The sequence below is a fragment of the Hibiscus syriacus genome, unplaced genomic scaffold (assembly GCF_006381635.1).
Source record: "Hibiscus syriacus cultivar Baekdansim isolate YM2019G1 unplaced genomic scaffold, ASM638163v2 tig00111648_pilon, whole genome shotgun sequence".
NCBI classification, from domain to species: domain Eukaryota; kingdom Viridiplantae; phylum Streptophyta; class Magnoliopsida; order Malvales; family Malvaceae; genus Hibiscus; species Hibiscus syriacus.
In genome coordinates this window covers 2,835,088-2,858,567 of record NW_024063145.1, presented here as the reverse complement: position 1 = coordinate 2,858,567, position 23,480 = coordinate 2,835,088, and the positions used below count along the sequence as shown (strand labels likewise).

At 36.3% G+C, this 23,480-nt stretch overlaps 1 pseudogene; it reads right to left on the bottom strand.

Moving 5' to 3' along the window:
- The window catches only part of LOC120166820, a 35,661-nt pseudogene extending 34,189 nt beyond the window's left edge, over positions 1-1,472 (bottom strand).
- Positions 1,473-23,480: the final 22,008 nt, after the last annotated feature.

The window sequence follows — 23,480 nt, the reverse complement described above, 5'->3', positions numbered from 1 at the left end:
TATGAAGGCCATTGTAGGATAGAACCAAACTTGATTTCTGCATTAGTTGAGCGGTGGAGACCGGAGACACACACATTTCATCTTCCGTGCAGAGAGTGCACGATTACGCTGGAGGATGTTTCCATGTACTTGGGGCTTTTGGTGGATGGAGATGTGCATTCAGGGATGGCGTACGGTAACTGAAATTCTTTGTGCCAGGAATATCTAGGAGGTGTCTCACGAAATTTTAACAAATTTTAACGGTGGTTGGATTCCGTTAAATTGGTTGGATGCAAATTTCTAGAATTTGAGTGAGGATGCCTCAGAGGATCAAGTTAAAAAGTATGCACGGGCATGCATACTACAGCTGATATGAGGGTTGATGATGCCGGACAAATCGCGCAACCAAGTTCATTGTATGTGGTTGCGGCATCTTGGCGATTTTCATCTGGCTGGATCACTGAGTTTGGGCTCGGCAATTTTGGCATTCATGTATAGGGAGATGTGTCGAGCTACTGATTACAGGAAAAATGCTATCGGCGGATGTCTCTTTCTGCTGCAGTCTTGGGCATGGTATCGCTTGCCATTTTTATGTCCTATTGTGAAGAACCCGTTTGTATTCCCGCTACTATTGAGGTAATTACAAAACTGATTTCGTATATTAATCATTTTATCTATTGTATAATAAAATTATTTCCTTGAATATGTGGTCTATTGATAGGAAAAATCATCGGGATCTACCTGATGAATTAGAAATAAATAGGCTACTAATTGATCAGAAGGCTAGCATAGAGGTATGTATTTTAATGTTTAAAAATCTATTTTGTATTATAGTTATATAATTAGATTATTATTTTGATAAGAATTATATATATTTGTTTTAGTTTGAATGAACTCCTTATTGAAATGATGATATGAGGATCTGCATCCCACCTGAGTTAATGGCTCCATTAGATGTTTGGATGGTTGTGGTCCCTCTGATATATTATGCAATTGTCGAGTGGAACCCTACTGATCGCGTGCTCCGGCAATTTGGTTTTGTACAACCAATTCTAGAAGCACCTCAAAATATCGACCAGTTTTATAACACAGATCGACACGATAAGATATATATAGATTAACTGGTGAAGCATTATGAGTGGGTCATGATATTGGAGGATCGACATCGGCGTATTCCCCATAGAGAACCCATTTATGTTGACCATTTGACGGTTGCAGATGGTTATTATGAGTGGTTCAACAGTAACGAGAACCGTTCCTGTTTTCCAAGGATATACAAGAACGGAGCATTCATTGACGTCGACAGAGACGTGCACCATCATAACCCCATCATCCCCCAACTTGTGGTTAGAGAGCAAGTGCTTCCGGTTCGTAGTCAGTTGTACCACCAGAATCTTCACAGCAACCATCGTCAGTAATGTCGTACACCCCGCAGCCATATCAGATGTCGCCACCGCCTTTCCCATACCAGATGCCGCCGCCACCGCCACCATCACAGAGTTATATGACCACTCCTGGAGGATATTATAGTTTTATGTTTGCAGATCCGACTTGGAGTTCATATGCTAGTTATTTGGCGGGTGCAGCCTCACCACCGATGGTCGACACATATATACCTCCTTTACATTTTATCTAGTGTATAATGAAAATTATTTCCTTGAATATGTGGTCTATTGACAGGAAAAATCATCGGGTTCTACCTGATGGATTAGAAATAATTAGGCTACTAATTGATCAGAAAGTTGGCATAGAGATATGTATTTTAATGTTTGAAAATCTATTTTGTATTATAGTTATATAATTAGATTATTATTTTGATAATAATTATATATATTTGTTTTAGTTTGAATGGGCTTCATATTGAAATGATGATATGAGGATTTGCATCCCACATAAGTTAAGAGGCCCATTAGATGTTTGGATGGCGGTGATCCCTCTGATCTGTTATGCGATTGTTGAGTGGCACCCTACTGATCGCGTGCTCCAGTAATTTGGTTTTGTACAATTAATTCCGGAAGCACCTCAAAATATCGACCAGTTGCATAACACAAATCGACACGGTAAGACATATATAGATTAGCTGGTGAAACATTATGAGTCTGTCATGATATGTGAGGATCGACATCGACGCATTCCCTATAGAGAACCCATTTATGTTGACCATTTGACGGTTGCAGATGGTTATTATGAGTGGTTCAACAGTAACGGGAAACCGTTCCTATTTTTCAAGGATGTACGAGGATGGAGCATTCATCGACGTCGACAGAGACGTACACCGTCACAACCCCATCATCTCCCGACTCGTGGACGAAAAGCAGGTGCTTCTGGTTCGTCGTCAGTTGCACCAATGAAACCTTCACAACAACGATGTACACCCCGCAGCCATATCAGATGACGCCACCGCCTTTCCCATACCAGATGTCGCCGCCGCCACCACCATCATAGACCCATCTTGGAGGATATTATGGTTATATGTTTGTAGATCCGACTTGGGGTTCATATACTGGTTATTTGGCGGGTGCAGCCTCACCACCGATGGACGCCGCACAGACACCTCCTATACAGTTTTCTCACTCATCGATGTCTATGTTTTCTTATTTTCCTAATTTTCTATGAGCGGTGGGATAGTCAGTCATACACCTCCAGGGTCCTTGTTCTCTGGAGGTGTTATATCGTCATCAGTTCCTCATCAACAAAATGTATCTTCTCCTGATGACGACGACGACGATGATGATGGTGGTGATGATGATGACAGTGAGGAGTCAGAACTAGTTATACGAAGAAATCCTCCTCGAGACAGACAACCACCGCCCTGCAGAACACATTCACACCGCAGACATCGATAGTTATTAATATTTTATTATATTTGTTTTTACTTGTTTGTTAGACTTTCTTTATTGTATTTTTTTTTATTTTTTACCATTTAATACTTAATTTATTTTGTTAATTTTATTTATTACTTAATTCAAGCGAATGGTGATGATCATTTAGTGCTTTTTAATTATTTTTATAATAATAATAATAATAAATTTATGTATAAAAAATAATTGTCTTTTAAAAGTTTGTTGTATTTAAAATTATATTCAAATACCAAATTGCTATTAGTTTAATAAAATTTAATAATTGTGTTTGATAACTTTCTTAAGTTTTTCACTTATTATCTCTTTTATTTTAATTACATATAATGCCAACGTCGAATTCCGTTGTACAAATAAAAATGTGTCATATCTTTGAATGGTTATTTTTATTAATGTTGATGGATAATTTGCGCTTTGAATGGTTATTCTTTATCATTTTATCGTCTTGTTTTTTTAATTAATCAATGGTTATCAAATGACATTAACTTTAAGTAAATTTGAATTAAATTACAAGAACTATTATTTGATAAACAACAACTACATCAGTTCCTCATCAATGGTTACTTGATGAAAAAAGAAGTGGACATGTTTTTCTAGTGTGTCCTGGTTTCTACAATGCCACATCTTCTGTCTTGTCTAGATGTTTCTCGAATATCCATATCACAATGAATTCGAGTGGATTTTGGACCACATTCCCTCAATAAAGTCGGATTTGGTACAATCGAAACCCAATTCTGAACCTCATTAGGGTCTTTATCATTACCTATGGGGGAACTCAAATTCGTATACCTTAAACACTTCTGATAGTAGGTATACGGGATCCACAAAACGGTTATAGTCTTAACGGGTATGCGAGCAAGTTGCTATCACATGAGAGAGTGAATACTTTAGAGCTTGAAAAAACCCACAGTCGCACCATCTGTCTCGTAGATTTACTCTTAACGACTTCAATCCCTTGAAGCGGTCGCATCATCTCTGTGACACGAAACAATTCATGCGTTCTAGCGAAGCTTGTTACAGACATTCCATTTGATGCAACAATTTTTTTGTAGATCTGTAACTAATATATGGTGATAGACATGACCGCCTTGCATCCATGTTTGAGCTTGTCCCCAAGCTTCGAAAAAAAAGCCCCCAAACAAAAATATGTCGTTTTTACAAAAGCCGCTACAGGTAAGTGATGTGCCCCCTTTAAGGTTGAATTGATTGCCTCAGCCAAGCTGGTCATAACATATCGATATCCACCATCATATGCATTTGTCTAAATTTCTTTATTGAAGAGGCTGATGTAATCGTATCCATCCTCGTTCTTCGCCCGTAAATTTTGAAGCATGGATTCAAATGTTTGAGGTAGCAGTTCGTAACCTGAGCACAAAATGTATAACTTACTAACTTTGTTTCTTTAAAAAATAAAAATGATCGAAAGAAAAAAAACTACAGCAGTTTCACTTACCCATGTGCACAAGTAATTAGAGCTCATAATTCTTCTTGAACTTTCCATGGTAGTTCGCAGCAATGTGTCGGATACAATACCTGTATTGAACAAAGGGTGGTTGCCATATTGGACCCAAAGACTCCATTACTGCTTTGATCCCAGCTCTGCGATCTAAAATGACAATTTTTTTCCCTCGTGACAACATGTAAACGCAAATTTCGAAGGAAAAAAGCAAAGAATCTGTATATTCTCCTTCAACAAGGGAAAAAGTAACTGGAAGAATGTTGTGATTACCATCTTGGACAACTGCCAATAGTAAACTTGCTTGTATTTTCCATACAAATAAGTCAATTTGATCTGGACCACAAGCTTGTAGTATTTCACAGCATTAATGCACTATGGGTAAGTCCAAAAAACCCGATAGAATTGGCATTGATCGCGAAGAACTCGATCATTATGGTATGCATGGAAAGTTTTGAAGTCCACAATTGTCCCAAGATTCAACCTCTACACCACCCAAAACCAACTTGGAAGTTCGTTGTAAGATGCATCTCATTCGCCGTGAAGATTTTTAATCGCAATCTACTTTGCCAACCATGCTTTTTTGTATGAGACTGAATACCCATACTGCGATTATATATCTAAAATCAACACAATAAAGCTATATGGGAGCTTGCTTTTACCATGGGCATGATGGCTTGGCAGATTACTTCAGAGTCCAAGTTAGGATGATCTTAGCTGATCCCTCCAGCACAACATGTGTAAGGACCGTTGTATACAGTTAGTTCTCATCTATTGTTTTTTCATCTTCCTCTTCGATACGTGAACCATCTAATTGTATCTGTTTTCACGTCGGACACAGTGGTAGGCTTACTTTTCTGCCGTAGAGCAGTCGACTTTGGACTGAACAGAATTACAGATATTGTAATTTTTTATAGTCGTCATCGCTTATTCTTTGCTTGAAAACTCCATGCCTAAATATAACTCACCATTAATTATTGATGAGTTAAATCCATAGTCACCGAGATTAGGCATATCCGTAAATTCTGGCCCATACATTGCACCATAGTCAGCTTCATACATGTGTGCTGGAGGTTCAGTTTGTGCCACATTTATGGGAACTTCATCTACATCATCATCATCATCATCGGAGTTGAACTGCAGCGATTCTGGGTAAATAAATAGTCCAGTCTCAGTACCATCCGCACGTGGCTCACGAAGCGACTCTTCTGGTGGAGATGAGGGTTCCTCTATGCTCTCCACATTTAGGTCGAAAAACCTACTACTTGCATGTCTTCCCCTTGAACTATAAGGCATCTCGACATTGAGATCGAAAAAGCTCGTAGTAGAATGCCTCCCCCTGGAGCTTGAAGCCATCGTGTCAAATGGACATTGCACATATTGTTGCGTCGAGGGCATCTTCATATTTAGGTCAAAGAAATTGGCAGATGAATGTCTTCCCCTTGAACTGGACGCGATGTTGCCATACGGATTGTTCGTGTACCTACCTCGGTACAGATCGTAAGGAGTTGCTCATGAATGTCTCCCCATTGAAGTTGATGGGATGACACCATGATGTAGATTTCTCATTATGACATTAAAATCATTACACATTACTGTAGTTGGGTTGTCAACTTCATCAGCTTGTTTAGCCAGCCCATAGTGGGAGCTTAATGACAGACCCCGAATAATACGCACTTCAACAAACTTTGCATACATCTCCGTATCGGCGTCTGAATAATGATTTTGAGAATCAACCATCATTTCAACATCATCATTGTTCGATAGTTCGAACGCTGTATAAGTTAACGGAAACAATGATGTTGGAAATTTGTACTGAAGCGACGACATTCTTCTAGTACTTCCAACATGAACCTTCTTTGAAATTTTCGATATCAACTCCTCAAGAGTTATGTTTCTCTTGAAGGATATTTTAACATAATGATTTGATAAGAAAACAACGTCGGGTTTCATCTTTCGAATTTCTCCATCATAATAAACAATAGCTGAAATTCACGTCATTCTTAGAGTTTGAAAGGGAGACAATCTTATATCTGTAAAAAAACCTGAAACAAGCTTAATTAAATAAATAAATAATATATGAATTAAAATATAACACAATAAATTGTTTACACATAAACGTAAATAATTTAAATAATATAATTTTATATTATTACCATATCGGCAAAAATATTTCGATGTATGCTCCGGCTTTCCAATTTTAAAACCACAAAAATTAATTGAAGATAATAAGTACAATATTTTTTTTCAAATAATCATATATAATTATAAAAAAATTATATATTAAAAAAATTACTTTACAATGAAAGATGGAACGAATTTTGAATAAAAGATAAGAGGATTGCCAGGTGATATTTACGGGTTGAAAGGTTTGTTGTGTGATTTTTTGGGTTGAGAGGATTGTTGTGAATGTTTACGGGTTGAGAGCGTATTTATAGCCGAGAGAAAAGTTTAAAAGCCGAGAAATACGGATATAATTATACAAGGCGCGACCCATGCACCGCGCCTATCTGGCGCGTGTCAGGCGACAGTAAGGCGCGGTGCATAGGCCGCACCTTTCTACAAAGGGTGTTAGATCGAAAAATATATCTGAAAGGATTTCTGACACGTAAATATATAACGAAAAGGTGATTTTTTGGAGAAAATCGCCGAATAATTTAAATTTCAAATAAACTTAGTCTCGGCTTGGATTTTTTTCAAAATAAATTAAAATCGTTTTTGCTTTTAAAAATAAAGTTTTAGGGGAAAAAATGATCGATCTCCTCAATGATCATTGAGATTCCGAAAACCAAATTATCGTCCATTTCCTATGAACAACAAAAAAATTTGATCAATTGGTTGGCAGCAGTTATAATTTTGAAAAAGGATAAATCCCAGTGCTATAAATACAAAACCGTCTTGGACATTTTCGAATCCTTAATTAAAATTAAAAAAAAGTAGACCTTTATAAAACAAAAATATAATCTATTATTTTGAACAATTAATATAATATTACATTAATAAATTTTATAAAAATAGTGAAATTAAGGGTCTCGATTATAAAAAGTAAAAAATAGGATTGAAAACATTAAGGGACTCAATTATAAAGATAAAGAGTGAGATTGAAAAAATTAGGTGCACCAATTATAAATATAAAAAGTGGAATTAAAAAAAATTGTAGGCCTCAATTATAAATATAAAAAATGAAATTGAAAAAAATAGTGAAATCTATTATAAAGATAAAAAAATGATATTACAAAAATTAAGAGTCTCGATTATAAAAAAAACTAAAAAAATTAAAGTATTTAATTATAAAGATTAAAAGTAAGATTAAAAAATTTAAAATCTTATAAAAAATGGGTGCCTTGAGCAGTCGCTCAAGATACTCCCTTAATAGTCGGCTTTGTATAAATGTTTTATTTTTTCCATAGGTACGACTCTATTGCATCCTCAGCTGCTCCTGATACCTAGTAATCATAGAGAAACATGCTCAAAGCATCTCAACAGCTAAGAAAAACGTTATTGACAAGAAATATCAACATCAAAGAGTTCTGTTGTGATAAATTGTTATATTCTTCATTATAAAACACTTATGGGTTATTATTGTCAAAATTGTTCAATCATTTTTTTTTTGTAGGAGAAACATCCACACCAACAAAGAACTAAAAACACTGGGACCAATCAACGAGGCAGCAAAAACATGCACCAGCCAACAACAAAACAATGCAACCTCCAATCAAACCAATTGTCACAAAAAACAGTCAAAGCACGCCCAACCAGATTGCCATCTCCAACCAAACCAATTGCAACAGAAAGGACAGACATAACACACTCAAACCAGAACTTGCAACATAACAAAACAAACCGAGCATAGCTGCAAAAATGATAACCATGTAATCTGTACACTGCTTCAAAACAGCCTCCCTAAACCTGCTGAAATATTAGGACTCCCAACAAAATCAAGAATCGAGCGATACGATAACAGCCATAAACTTTTAGCTCAAAAACCAACCGTCAACAGAGTCAAATCAAATATTTTCTCATCGTTACAACATTTATCGTTGAACATAGCCTCATTTCTACACTGCTAGATGGTCTAAAGGAATCACAAATATGATAAAAGCCATACAGACTTGAAAACATTTTTCTCAACAAACCAGCCCAAGCGAATTATATAGCTTTTGAATTACGTGGGTTGTTGAATTGGACACAATACAGCTTGCATCATCTTTGCCATACCCTCCAAGAAATTTCACACTGCCAGAATAGGTGATCAACCGTCTCCTGTTCCTTTAGACAAAAACACGTAGGCATGAAACCAAGGAATTACCCCCGACTTGCCAGATTAAGAAGGGTAGGAATTCGATGATGCATAACCCTCCAAACGAATGCCTCGACCTTTGGGGGAGCAAGTTTAGCCCACACTAAATTTCATATAGGATCTTCAATTGAACCAACGCTAACAACCTTGGAGCAAAAAGCTTTAGGGTAGAAACCCGTCAGGTGCACCGACCCAACACAGCTTATCGGAGTCCTGACAGCCCCTCACTGCCTATTTAGAGTGTTGATAATCTCCTCCCACTCGAAAAAGACTCTTCTTATAGGGACATTCCACATCCACACCCCATTAACCTTGACACCAAAATCAGTAACTTTTCCTGATTTTCTAATGGCCACACCAAAAATCCTTGGAAAAGCCACTCTAAGCGAAGTAAATTCGGTCCAGTAATCCTCCCAAAAATCAATATAGCTCCCATCGCCAACAACAAAACTGATATTACTCGAAAAGGCATCCTCGGGCAAACCTGAAGGGGCCGTAATGTTTCTCTATACCCTTGAAGCTCTTTTGAACTCACTGTTTTAGGGAGCAAAGCTGACTCATCATATCTAAATTTGGCGCTCACAACTTTCCTCCACAAGCAATCTGATTCAACCCCAAACCTCCAAATCCATTTATTCAAATGCGCTTGATTTTTTAGGCGTAAATCAACCAACCCCGGACCACCTGAAGACTTTGGTTTGCAAAAGCTATCCCACTTCACCCAATGGATGGCTCTACCGTTGTTATAACCCCAGATAAAAGTTTGTAATCAATTTATTTAGCTTGGATGCGACAAGAGCGGGCACTTGAAAGAGCGATAAGAAATATACCAGAAGGTTTGCGAGGACATATTTAACTAGAGTACTTCTCCCCCACACGAGAGGAACTTGCCTTTCCACCCATCTAGCCTTGAAGTGAATTTATCCACCATTGGCTTCCACAACTCCGCTGAATTCCTCGACAGGCTCAACGGTAAACCAAGATAGGAAGTAGGAAGCGAGCCCCAATCACAACGAAAAGCTTCAGCACACCTTCGGATACAAGCTTCCTCAATGTTGACTCCAAAGATTTTAGACTTACTCAAATTGATCCGGAAAGCAGAAGTAACTTCAAACACTCTTAGAAGCCTTTTGATATTAATTAGTGATTATGCCTTTTCGTCCGAGAAAACAATCAGATCGTCTACGAACTGAATGTGAGACGCGTACAAACCAGAAGACCCAACAGGAACCCCATTGAACAACCCAACTTTAGTTGCTTTGTTAAAACAGCCGCTCAACGCTTCCCCAATAAGATTGAAAAGAAACAGAGATAACGTACATCCCTGTTGAAGCCCTCTTTTGATCTTGAAATTTCTCGGGGGAACCATTAACCAGCACAAAAATAGGTGTAGAAATAGATTTCCGAATCCAACTGCACCATCTAACCCTGAAACCCATTTTTTTCATAACAAACTCCAAAAAAATCCCACTCCAAGGATTCATAAGCCTTCTTGAAATCTGCCTTGAAAATCACCGCTTTCCTTTTTCGCTTCTTTAGATCATCAATAACTTCATTAGCTATATGGGAGAAATCTGTAATCTGCCTGCCACCAATGAAAGCAAACTGGGAACCGCCGACTACTTCATTAATACACCCTGCTAACCTCCTCGACAAAGCAAGAGCCAGGATCTTATACAAACTCCCCACTAAGGAAATAGGTTTGAAATCATCAACACTTTCAGGGACAACCTTCTTTGGAATGAGCGTTATAAAAGAGTGGTTGAAGGAGTTCTCTATCAAGGACCCACTGAAAAAAGCCCCCAAAAAATCCATTATCTCTCCTTTTAAACAAGCCCAGAACTTTATGTAGAAATCTAGGTTAAAATCGTTAGGACTCGGGGCCCTGGACCCATTAGCCGACCTAATTGCGAGCCAAACTTCCTCTTCGAAAATGGGACTTCTAATGCTATTGAGGACCGAACTCAATATCTTCATCTGAACATCGAACTGATTAAAGGGTCTTGACATCATTGAAGCTACTTCGGAAGTGATTTTCAAAAACCTTTGAGATCTAAGAAGAATCCTTAACCACCGAGCTACCCACCCAAATACCGGAGATAAAATTAAACCGGCCTCTAATTGAAGTTGTGAGATGAAAAAATCTAGTGTTTTTGTCGCCTTCTTCAAACCACTTAAATTTAGACTTTTGCAACCACTCTCATCTAAAATAACTTTTTAGGAGAGTGTATCCAAAGTTTTGATATATAAACATAGAGAGGCTAAATTTAGTGAATTTGAGAAATGTCCAAATAAATAAGACAAGACTTTTACTAAGGGGTTAAATTTGTTGTTAATCAAATTTCAATTTCTCTTTTCATCACAACAATCATATAAAATTTTATATCAATAGGAGAACCCATGAACCCATTAGGTAATTCTAGTAATTAAAAGAAATATTGTTTTCGACTGGATTCTTTATTAGTAAATTAATTGTTTTATTTTTGTTTAGTAGATATGTTGGTGACACATGTTGTCATCTTATTGGAGAGTAATAATTTATTAAATTAATAACTTATTGCAAAAATAGATGCAAAATGGGTGGTCGATATGCTTAGCGGTGAACCGAATGAGGAACACCCCATGAATATACTATTAAAAAGACTGTCATAAATTTCTGTGACAAGGATGGGTCTATAAAGTTAGACACTTTGACTATACGAAAATAGATACCTGAACCGATTAACGAATACGAAAATGAATCAAACGAATACCGTCAAAATTTTACTAGACATAGACATATCATACTAAATCATCCTAGACATAGAATAATTTATCGCCGTAGAAAATCCAACCCAAGTGCTCCGTTAGAAGTCTGATTGTGTGAGGTTTTCAGAATATATTGAACTTAGACATTTTTCTTTGCCTTGACAACTTTTATTTGTTTACCTTTACATATTTTTCTTGACACGACAAAACTTTTCTGCTTATTTCACTTTACAATTTTTCTTGCATCGACTATAATTTTTTCCATCTGTTCATATCATTTGATATTGTTTGTTTTTCCTTTGTGAATACCATTAGACAATAAGCATAGGACTAATTAGTGACTCCTAGTTCTAGCTATAGCAATCATAAAAAATTCCCCCAATCACAATGGAGACGATAAATCACTTACTACTATATTACTTGCTTCGATTATGTATACTTGCATAGAATTAAGTGCCACAACACATACTTATACACTCGATCAAGTTTTTGGCGCTGTTGCCGAGGATTGGCAATTGGAAGAATTTTGATAAGTTTTTCCATAGAAAATTTTATTTTCTTGTCACATTTTTAGTTAGTTAGTTTTACTTGTTTGTTTTCTTATTTTCTTTTGTAGGTTTTTTTCGTTGCATGACCAGAAGATCTACTGACGAACCAATAGTACCATTATAACCTAAGATTGAGATATTGTTCAGACAAAGGAGACGTTCTCAGCATGCCAGAGAAAATATGAATCAATTGCCATATCAAGTTGATAACCCTATGGAGGATCAGGTAGATCTGCATGCCACGATAAATAATATTCCTAAAAATACTACAAAACCAGCGATACGAGATCACTTAACTCCTATTCTTGATGATCTCAATCCTGGAATCATGGCACCCGAAATTCAGGCAGCCACTTTGAACTCAAATCGGTGATGTTCAACATGCTAAATTATGTCGGTTAATTTGATGGCTCGCCTAATTAAGACACTAGACAACATGAGCGTGTGTTCCTAGAAGTGTGTGATTTCTTTAGGCAACAAGGTTTGCACGAGGATGTGTTGAAGCTAAAATTATTCCCCTACTCTCTGCGTGACTGAGCAAGGGCTTGGCTTAATGGAATCCCATCTGGCTCAATGGAATCTTGGATTGACTTATGCAAAAATTTTCTACTTCAATATAACCCACCTAGTATGAACACCCAACTCCGCAATGACATCACAAGTTTTCGCCAAGTCGATGATGAATCTATGTACAAGTGTTGGGACAAATATAAAAGTTTGCTTCGCAAGTGCATTAACCATGAATTCCATGACTGGACTCAAGTTGTGATGTTCTATAATGGAGTTAACACACCCACTCGCATGATGTTGTATGCCTCGGCAAATAATACTCTGCTTAACAAATCACTCGAGAAAGCCTTCGATATCCTTGATAGGATAGCCAACAACGATTATCAATTCCCAACTATAAGGATTGAAACTGGAAGGAAAGTATATGGGGCATATGAACTCGACGGTAAGGATTCAATTTTCTGCCTAACTTTCTGCTATAACAAATATGTTGAAACATTTGCTGCGTTCCAGCAAGGTGAAAGAAGTCAAGACAACTAGCTCAGCATGCATTCTTCGTCGCGGCAACCATCATGAGAGTGAATATCTAGAAAATCCATCCATTTCGTGGGTAATTTAATAGAAGCAACAACAACCCCTACTCTAATACCTACAATCTTGGATGGTGACAACATCCAAATTTTTCTTGGGATTCAAGGGAACAACAACTAAGTAGACAATTTTAATAGGCCACAACAAAATGTTTCTGAACCTTCAAGTTTTAAGCATTAGCAGATGCACTGGAAAAATATTAAAAAGGGTTCTATATCTTCCTCAAATACCAACTCCCTCGAAGCTTCACTGTAAGAATTTATGGCCTCGACAAAAAATTTCATGTCTTCAACAAAGACCCTACTGCATGAACACTCATCCACAATCAAGAACCAAGGTAATCTGTTGTAAAGCCAAACAACTCTGTTGCAAAGCCATAGCTCATCTTTGAGAGCATTGGAGAACCAAGTGGGCGAAATTTCCACGACATTATATTCTCGCCCACAAGGAAGCCTCTCTAGTGACACTGAGGTCACTAAGACTCATGGTAAAGAGCAATGTAGTGCGCTTACGCTGAGTGGTACCCAAATTAATCGTGAAGATAAGTTTAGGGGGAAGAAGCCAGAAATTTATCGCCAAGGCATTACACAATAAGAACCTGAAGGTCAAGCTGAACATGCTGAACAAGAAGAGTTGCCTAAGGAGAAGTAAAAGGATGAGGGTTCAAAAATTCATCATACTGATGGTGAAAAAATTATTGCCAAGGCAAAAGTTTCACCCCCACTTGTAGCTGATCAAGTTAGGCCCCTTCCACTATTCCCTTAACGGTTGAAGAAGCATAACGAGGAAATCCAATTAAAAAAGTTTGTTAATGTCCTTGATAAGTTGTATATAAATGCTCCACTTCTCAAAGCCATTGATCAGATGCCTTTATACACCAAATTCTTGAAGGATATTGTCAAGAAAAAGAGAAAAGTGGAAAGACTAGAAAAAGTTGCCACGATGACAGAATATTGTTCGGCACTGAGAAACTTCCACCGAAGCAAAAAGTTCCTGGCAGCTTTGTTATACCATGTCCATATTTTTGAAGCTTACTTCAAGCTAGACCATGTATGAGGACTATTCATTGGATGTGGAGCAGTCTAGCTTACTTCAAGCTAGACCAGGTATAAGATTCGAACCCCTTGACTTCAATGAATTTATTCCTCTAAAACCTTCGTTGCATCATACGCCTACATTGGAATTTAAATCTTTGCCATCACATCTAAAATATGTTTATTTAGGTAGTGATGATACTTTTCGAGTTATAATTTCTGCTAGTCTATCCCCCGAGCAAGAGGGTAGTTTGTTAAATGTTTTGTCACAAAAAAAAAAACTCTCGGGTGGACTATGGCAGACTTGAAGGAAATCAACCCTACCATATGCATGTATAAGATCCAGTTAGATGATTGCCACGAAAATTCTGTGGAACCTTAAAGGAGACTTAACCCAATAATGAAGAAAGTGGTGATGAAGGAAATCTCAAATGGCTAGATGTTGGGGGTAATCTATCCCATATATGATAGCTCTTGAGCCAGCCCGGTTCAATGCATGCATGCAAAGAAAGATGGCGTGATTGTGGTAAAGAACGAGAATGATAAGCTTTTAACAACAAGAACTATCACGGGGTGGAGGATTTGTATGGACTATCGAAAACTAAACACGGCGATGAAGAATGACCATTTCTCCTCTCTTTGATCGATCAAATGCTTGATCGTTTGGCGGGTAAGGCATTTTATTATTTTCTTGACCGATATTCTGGGTATAATCAATTCGTTATAGCACCCAAAGATCAGGAGAATACCACCTTCACCTGCCAATATGGCACCTATGCCTTTAGAAGGATGTCATTTGGATTATGCAATGCCCCGATAACTTTTCAGAGGTGTATGATAGCCATTTTCTCAGACATGGTGGGGGACTTCTTGGAAATATTCATGAATGATTTCTCCGTCTCGAACGATGACTTTGACTGATGCCTCGACAATTTATCTAAAGTGTTAAAGAGATATGAGAAGTCCAACCTTGTGCTAAACTGGGAGAAATGCCACTTTATGGTGACAGAAGGAATTGTGTTGGGACACAAAATTTCTCGCCAAGGCATCAAGGTTGGTAAAGCTAAGGTGGAAGTGATTGAGAATCTGCCTCCACCCATCACTGTGAAGGTTATAAGAAGTTTCCTAGGGCATACAGGATTCTACAGGCATTTCATCAAGGATTTTTCAAAGATTTCAAAGCCTTTATGTCTTATTCTTTAGCAAAATCAACCGTTCATGTTCAATGATGAATGCCTCAACGCATTCACTAATCTAAAGAAAAAACTTGCTTCGGCACCAATTGATGTTCCACCTGACTGAGATGCACCTTTCGAGCTGATGTGTGATGCAAGTGACTACGTAGTAGGGGCAGTGATTAGGCAAAGAAAAGGTAAAATCTTTCATATCATTTATTATGCTTGTCATACCCTAAATGATACACAACTTAATTATACCACCATTGAAAAAAGAATTGCTTGTCGTGGTATTTGCTTTTGATAAGTTTAGGGCATACCTTATAGGCACTAAGGTCATTGTATACACTGATCACTCTGCCAATAAATACCTAGTGAATAAAAAGGATGCCAAGCCTGGGCTTATTAAATGGATACTTTTGCTGCAAGAATTTGATTTAGAGGTGAAAGATAGGAAGGGTACCGAGAACTAAGTGGCAGATCACTTGTCTAGGCTAGAGAACAAAAACCTTTACCATGACATGAAAGAAATTTAGGAGGATTTCCCTAACGAGAAATTTTTATTTGTCGTGGTATGCTAACATAGTTAATTTTCTTGTTAGTGGTATTATGCCTCAAGGTTTATATTGTCAGGGTCGAAAAAACTTCAGACATGATGTGCACCATTATTACCGAGATGGATCGTTCTTATTCGAGCAATATAGAGATCAAATAATCCAGAGGTGAGTCCCCGAAGAAGAACACAAGGAAATCCTATTTCATTGTCATATGTCTCCGTGTGGAAGACACTTTGGTGGAATGAGGACTGGTGCAAAGGTCATCCATTATGACTTCTACTGACCCACCTTATTCAAGGATGCGCAAGACTTCTATAAGTCATGTGATCATTGCTAACAAACTAGGAATATATCGAAGAGAAATGAGATGCCATGTCAAAATATTTTGGAAGTTAAACTTTTCAATGTATGGGGGATCAATTTTATGGGACCCTTCCTATCGTGCTTTGGTGATCTGTACATACTCTTGGCTATGGACTATGTTTCCAAATGGGTTTAAGCCATGGAAACACCTCAAAAAGACTTAAATGCCATCTTGAAGTTATTGCACAAAAATATATTCACGCGTTTTGGAGCACCACGAGCAATTATCAGCGATGAAGGCACCCACTTTGACAATAAATTAATTGCCAAGGCACTGCAAATATACGGTGTGCACTATAAAATTACCACGGAATACGACCTCCATACCAATAGGAAGGCTGAGGTCTCCAACCGTGAGATCAGGCAAATACTCGAGAAGGTGGTCAACCCAAGACGAAAAGATTGGTCGCTAAATCTTGATGAGACATTGTGGCTTATCGCACAATATTTAAAACACCGTTAGAGATGTCTCCATTTAAATTAGTTTATGGAAATACATGTCATTTGCCGTGGAACTAGAACAAAAGGCATTCTGGGCCATTAAGAAACTTAATATGGATGCACAACTTACTGGAGAAAGGAGATTGTTGGAGCTAAACGAGATGGCAGAATTTATAGATCAAGAGTATGAAAATGTCAGTCTTTACAAAGAAAATATGAAAAAGTGGCAAGACAGAAAAACTTTGCCACGATAATTTTTTCCTAGCCAACAAGTACTGCTATACAATTCAAGGCTCAAGTTGTTTCCAGGCAAGCTGAAGTCCAGATGGTCAGGACCTTTCGTAGTGCATCAAGTGCATAGCTATGGTGCAATAGAATTAAGAAACTTGGATAATGGGAAAACTTTTAAGGTGAATGGTTAAATACTGGAGGTGTACAACGGAGCACCAATCCTGTATGACAAATTAGAATTGTCACTCCACGACGCCCAAGAGTTTGCTCTTTCTCCCTGAACAAATTTCTTTATCTAGGATTTTTTTTGCATTTTGTACATAAATAATTCTTCTTTATTTTATTCTGAACGAGTTATTTATCTTTATTTTATTCTCTAATATTGTCTCTTTAGTTATATTTTGATATATGGAAGCTTAGGGTTAAGGCTCATATATAGGAGGAAGCCAAACCCTTGTAAAAAAAATTTGGGCGATAATTTCGAGAGGGAAATAATCTTTTCCTTTATTATTTTATTCATTTTTATCCCATCCAATATCTTTTTCATTTATTACCCTATCTTACTTTTTTACTTTTCCTTTATTAACCCTCAGAAAACCACCCATTTACCCATTTTTTTCTTAAAAATACCCACTTTACTTTTTTCTCTCACATTTCTCTTTCATTTTTCTTCATCTTCATCTTTTTTTCTTTTCTTTTGGTTTTTACTCTTCACCCAAAACCTCCATTGTTGACATTTCAAGTTTAAAATTTTTTTTCTCTATTCAAAATCTGCAGCCAATACACCATGGTGCATTCAAAATTAAAACCAATTACTTCAAACTCAGCCATTGCAGTCACAAATTTCTAGCACTTTCAAATTGCTAATGCTGAGAAGAAGTTTAAGATGTTGCTGGAATGCCAAGTCTATCTTGAAGAGAGATTTGTATTTCCTGTAGCCGACGAGGAGCCTTTCGGATATGAAGTTATGGATATTGTTAAGCAACACAAGTGGGAAAAGTGTTCCAGGAACCTGAAGGCAGTGGCACCGGCGTTGGTCAGGGAGTTCTACGCACATTTGGGAGATCATTCCCTAATACTTAGTATATGTTTGAGGAAATTTCATACAGTTTACTCCTTCCGCCACCAATCACTATTTCAAACTGGACAAGGTTGAAAAACAACATAAGAATTTCTTTGCGAGGCAGACTTGGAAACTTATTATGAGGTGTTGGAAGATTTATTATAGTGCCAAGGTAAAACATTAAAACAGTGAACTTCTTGAGGGCACGACGGTTGCTTTTAGGGCAAGACCAAACGATGCCTTCAAATTTGGGGCGTTACCTTCGGGTTGACATGAAGCTCAAACGATGCAGTAGAACGAGTTTTTCAAGGATGCTACAATGATGTTGATACAACTATCTGAAAAGAAGTAATATATTTGAAGTCATCAAACAATAATGAAGGCCAAGACGAGAGAGTGGATGATGCTAGTCATATATATTTGGAGGAAAAAGCCAAACATTGGAATTGTCCATCAAGCTAGAGATAAAAGAAGATTGTTTCCTTGTATATTCGATCGAAAAGTTAGGAAGTCGAGCAATGTGACATGATTTGTAATTTTCATATACCTCAGTGTGTTGAAACATTGTGTGTTCTTTGGAAGTTGTTTTACGATAATTACTTTGGAATCAATACCTTCGTTGCATTTGCATCCGTATATTTGTATCTTTACGTTCGCATATGTATTTTAACATTATGCATTCACATTTTGGTTTGTTCCAAACTTTTGTTTTTAGATGCATTCAATCATGAAAATTTTATAGTAACTTGTGGAGATTCCATGACAGAGATTTTGAAAGAAAATTAGAGCCACCTCGGTCTTCCTAGAGAAAGATAAGATCCATGAATGAGATTTTAGCACATGTCAACAAGATTAAGAAACTCCAAGAACAACTTGTTAGAACTCAGCAAGAAATAAATGATCAATCAAAGAAGTTTCAGGACAAGTTTGGAGAGCAAATGTCTAAATTGATGCACATGGTGACTGTTTTGATCCATTGAGAGAAGCCACTAGAGAATCTCATGTAAGGGCTTTGAATGGGTTTTGAATATCAACGGTGGGGCCAAAATGAGACCAAAATATGATTAAGAAACTATTAAAGAGCATGGTAACTCAAGCTAGCTCTAGAAGTTAGAAGTGGTTCCAAAAGACTACATTAGATTGATAATGAATGAGGAAGTAGTCAAAGGTAAATGTTTCCTTATGAAATATAGGCCTTACTCAAAGAAGATGGATATAGAAGAAGATCGAATACATATCAAGAAAGCTAAGAAAGGTCAAACTCTTATGATTAAATGTTTTAATCCATCGTAACCATCAAGTCAGGGCAACCAAGCTCAACCTCCAAAGACAACAGAAGTTAGCCTTCCATCGAGAGAGTTAGATAATAATAAAAGGAAATCCCAGAGGTTTTATTTCCCTCATTTCTATTTTTTGTGCAAACATTTGCATTCTGAAATGCTCAAGACCGGACTGATTGCACTACGTTATGTCCGGCCACAGTGACCATCCAAACGAGAAATTGTCTTATAAGGAGATTACATGGATAAACCAGTCTGAAACCTCAGGATATTCAGCTAAGGTTTCTAGTAACCTTGAAGGAAAATTTCGAGATCCTTTAGAGCAAGAAATTCAAAGGTGCAAAGTTGGAAAGCAAAAGGCTAAAATTCGATGCCCAAAAATCTCTTTCCCAATATAAAATAAGTAGTCAAATCATGTAAAGGACACATAGAGCAAGAGGATAAGAGAAATGCAAGAAAGAAGATTTCAATGGATATAATCCGAGACTGGCCCATAGGCTTGAAAATAAATTGGTCAGATGTAATCCTTAAAACATCTTAGATGACTATATCAGATTTTCTTATGCAAATGGAGCATTAGACACTTCAAAGGGGTTGACAATATTCCACTAATCATTGTAGCAATAGATGCTCAAAACCTAACCAAGACTATCATTCCCAAAGAAGATCATTATGGACTCAAATTTGGGCCCATTTCCAACTAAGAAAAAAATAGTTAAATAAGCAAGAAAAAGCGAGAGAGGCCAACCTGAAAGGAGAGAAGTCTTTTGGAGCATACAAAAAATACTTTCTAGTTTGGAAAGGTCAATGTTGAACCATAGTTGGTGGAAGCAACTGATGAAAAAGAGAAGTTGAAGGATCAAGAGCTACACATTAGTGTCATGTGTAAAAGTGGTGGAGTTAGAAAATCTGTGGCTTAAATATGACTATTTTTCCCTAAAGAATAACTGAACTTTTAGACTACAGAGGATCACTTTGATATTTGTTTTTCTTTTATTCATTTCATACAAATGTCTATGCTCTTTTCAGATATATATATTATTTGTAGGTGTCTCAATCATTAATAACATGAATGTTTTTGAATTTTAATCATGAGATACATTTCGAGCGGCCTATGTTTATTAGAAATCTTTGAGTATGAAAATGAGGTAGAATGTGATGTTTCTAGCAAATTATTGATACTGATGGAAAAGCAATATAACCAAATCTTATCGCACAAAGAATAAGTTAAGATTCTGAATATATAATGGATGAAGAAAGAAGTGAGAAAGAGATTCACACTACTTTGTCGCATGAAACAAGACAAGAGCTGATAGAGTTGCTTCAAGATTTCAAATGTGTCTTTTCCCTTGTCTATCAAAACCTACCAGGATTTAATATAGATGTAGTAGTGCACGAGTTCCCGATAAACCATTAATCTTCTATCTAACAGTCTTTGAAAATTCTTTGAGATGTGCGTTGGGGCTACATTATGAGTCTGAAAGGAAGGAAATATTCATGTACTATCTGAGCAATAAGTTCACTAATTATGAGATCCCATACTCGCCAATCTAGGAGTCATGATGTTCTTTGGTATGCGCTACTCGAAGGCTCAGGTAGTACATGTTTCCATAGTACTTAGTTGATATATTAATCCTCTCAAGTTCTTGATAAAGTCACAAGCTTTGACAGGAAGATTGTTGATGGAAGATATTGTTATCCGAGTTTAAAATCGTGTATGAAAGTAATAAAAGGGAGTGCCAAAGTAAATTTTCTGGCAAGTTGTGCATCAGATGATTATGAGTACCTGAGTTTTAGTTTTGCAGATGAGGATTTTCTATACATTTCTATTGAAGAAGAAACTAAATCAAGTGACAAATCCTGGAAACTTTATCTTGATGGGGCATCTAATTCTCTGGGGTGAGGAATTGGGACAATGTTAATTTTTTCAGAAAACATTTGTTATTCTTTCACAAGTAGATTAGATTTCTTTTGCACTGATAATATAGTAGGTTTTGAGGCTTGCGCTTTGGGGATAAGAGCATTTATGGAAAGAAAATGTGGAAGTTCCTCGTTAGTAGCCTTTTCTACTACGAGGATAGTGAGAATTGTCACAAGATATTATCTTTTTTCATGTATGCATGTCAAATTTCAATATGTACTCTAATGTGGTGTAACGCCTTTTGGAATAAAAGTGGGCCATGGACAAATGTGTCCAATAGAATTCTAAGAGGATAATCTAATGATTGAAAAGATCGTGCCAATTCATAAAGATTTTCGTGTGAAATGGATGCCTAATTGGGAAATAATCATATGTTGTCAAAAGGGTATTTTCCAGAGGAGTGTTATTTTTTTACAGAGATATATGAAGATGAATTGAGTAATCCAATAAATTCATATTCGGGTTAAGAAGTACTACACTCGAATAAAGAAAAAAGAGAGAAGAGAATAAAGTGAAAAGAAGAAAAGTCAAAACAAAGAAAAAGAAAAAAAAAAGAAAAAAAAGATAAGATAAATGAAAAGAGAGAAGAGAAAAAGTAAAAGGGGGTTCAAGATGTAGATACATGAAGAACATTTTGAAACCAATGGAAGAATTTGAGTTGAACACCTGAAAGGGCGACTCAAATACATTTTGATAGTAGGCACCCGACAAGTAAAACCTTCTCAGGAGTCTGGTACATTGGGATGAGCTTAACATCTGCAAATATTATGGCAATATTAGAAGTCTTCTAGACAAGATCTTATTTCTACACTTCGGGGCTATATCCAGTTTATTGATTTAGAGAGCCTTATATTTTGTAACACCCATTTCCCGTATATGTTTTTGTACACAAGTCACAGGTTTCACATGACTTTTAAAACATTTCCGTATTTGTAAACCTATAAAAAAAATTTCTATAAATAAAGAATTTTAATGTAATAATAAAAGGTTCATTATTTTTAGCATGTAAAATAGTCTTAAAGTTGTAACATATTAAATACTACAATCATTATAAATCCCATACATTTCAAAGCATCATCATAAGTATATTACATGCCATCTAAAAATATCAAAAGTAGACATATTTGTCATACAGTTACTAATGAGGTAACCTCTGATTAATGATGGCAGCTGCACTCCTTACTCCGCTTGCATTAATCCCTATGCGTGAAACCAACACACGCTAAGTTTTCACTTAGTGAGGTATAATAATATAAATGAAGTGTAACCAATACATAAATATATCATAAACTATCAAAATACAAATTAAATCGTGCAATTCATAAGAATAATTAAAAGTGGCTTAGCAAATCAAGTTTCTTTCACATAACCGGTGAAACTATATTTAGTATGCCCGTCATAGTTATCCATCGGTATTTTTCCAAATTATCCTTTTATTTGCCCAATGTATGTTGAATGAGATGCAAGGTAAATGAGTTGCACCTAAATGACGAAATGTCAATTCACAAACTCATTATAAATTCCATGGATGCACACATAGTGCTGAAATGGTCATTCATAAACTCATTATGAATACCATGGGTGCACACATAGTGTCGAAAGTACATATAGTACTGATACAAAAATACAACATATGCATTAAACAAAATCGATCGATAACCATCATACGAAAATACAACATATGCATTAAACAAAATCGATCGATAACCATCATACGAAAATGCAACATATGCATTAAACAAAATCAATCGATAACCATCACACGAAAATGCAACTTATGCATTAAACAAAATCAATCAATAACCATCATACAAAAATGCAACTTATGCATTAAACAAAATCGATCGATAACCATCATACAAAAATGCAACTTATGCATTAAACAAAATCGATCGATAAACATCATACACAAAGTATGTAGAAATGCATCTATGAATCTCAATGCACATACAATGGGCCTTTAGTCAATTTCACATATTAAACATTTATTTGAACATCGATAGTCGTTAAAATAATATAGAAGTACATACATCTATTTTAGAGCAGTTCATACTCAAAATTAATTTATTCGTAAAGTCATTTCCATAAACTTTATGAAAATATGTTAAGATATGATAAAGCATTCTTTTATCAAAACATTAGTGGTTGACTCATCGCGAGTCATCCTCACATCATATAAGTATATAATAAATGCACTCACCTGATATGCCTCACTATTATTCCTTAAATATATCTGACTATTTAGCTACTTTATCCTTGCCTTTCTGTTTACTTGACTCAAGAGTTTGATTACGATCTATGCAAGTATCCATCATCACACATACAATACAAATGCTAGTATAATTTCTAACATTTATACAAAATAATAATACTTAAAATTACTATTATTTTTGAATTCTAATAAAATTCATCCTAACTTAACATT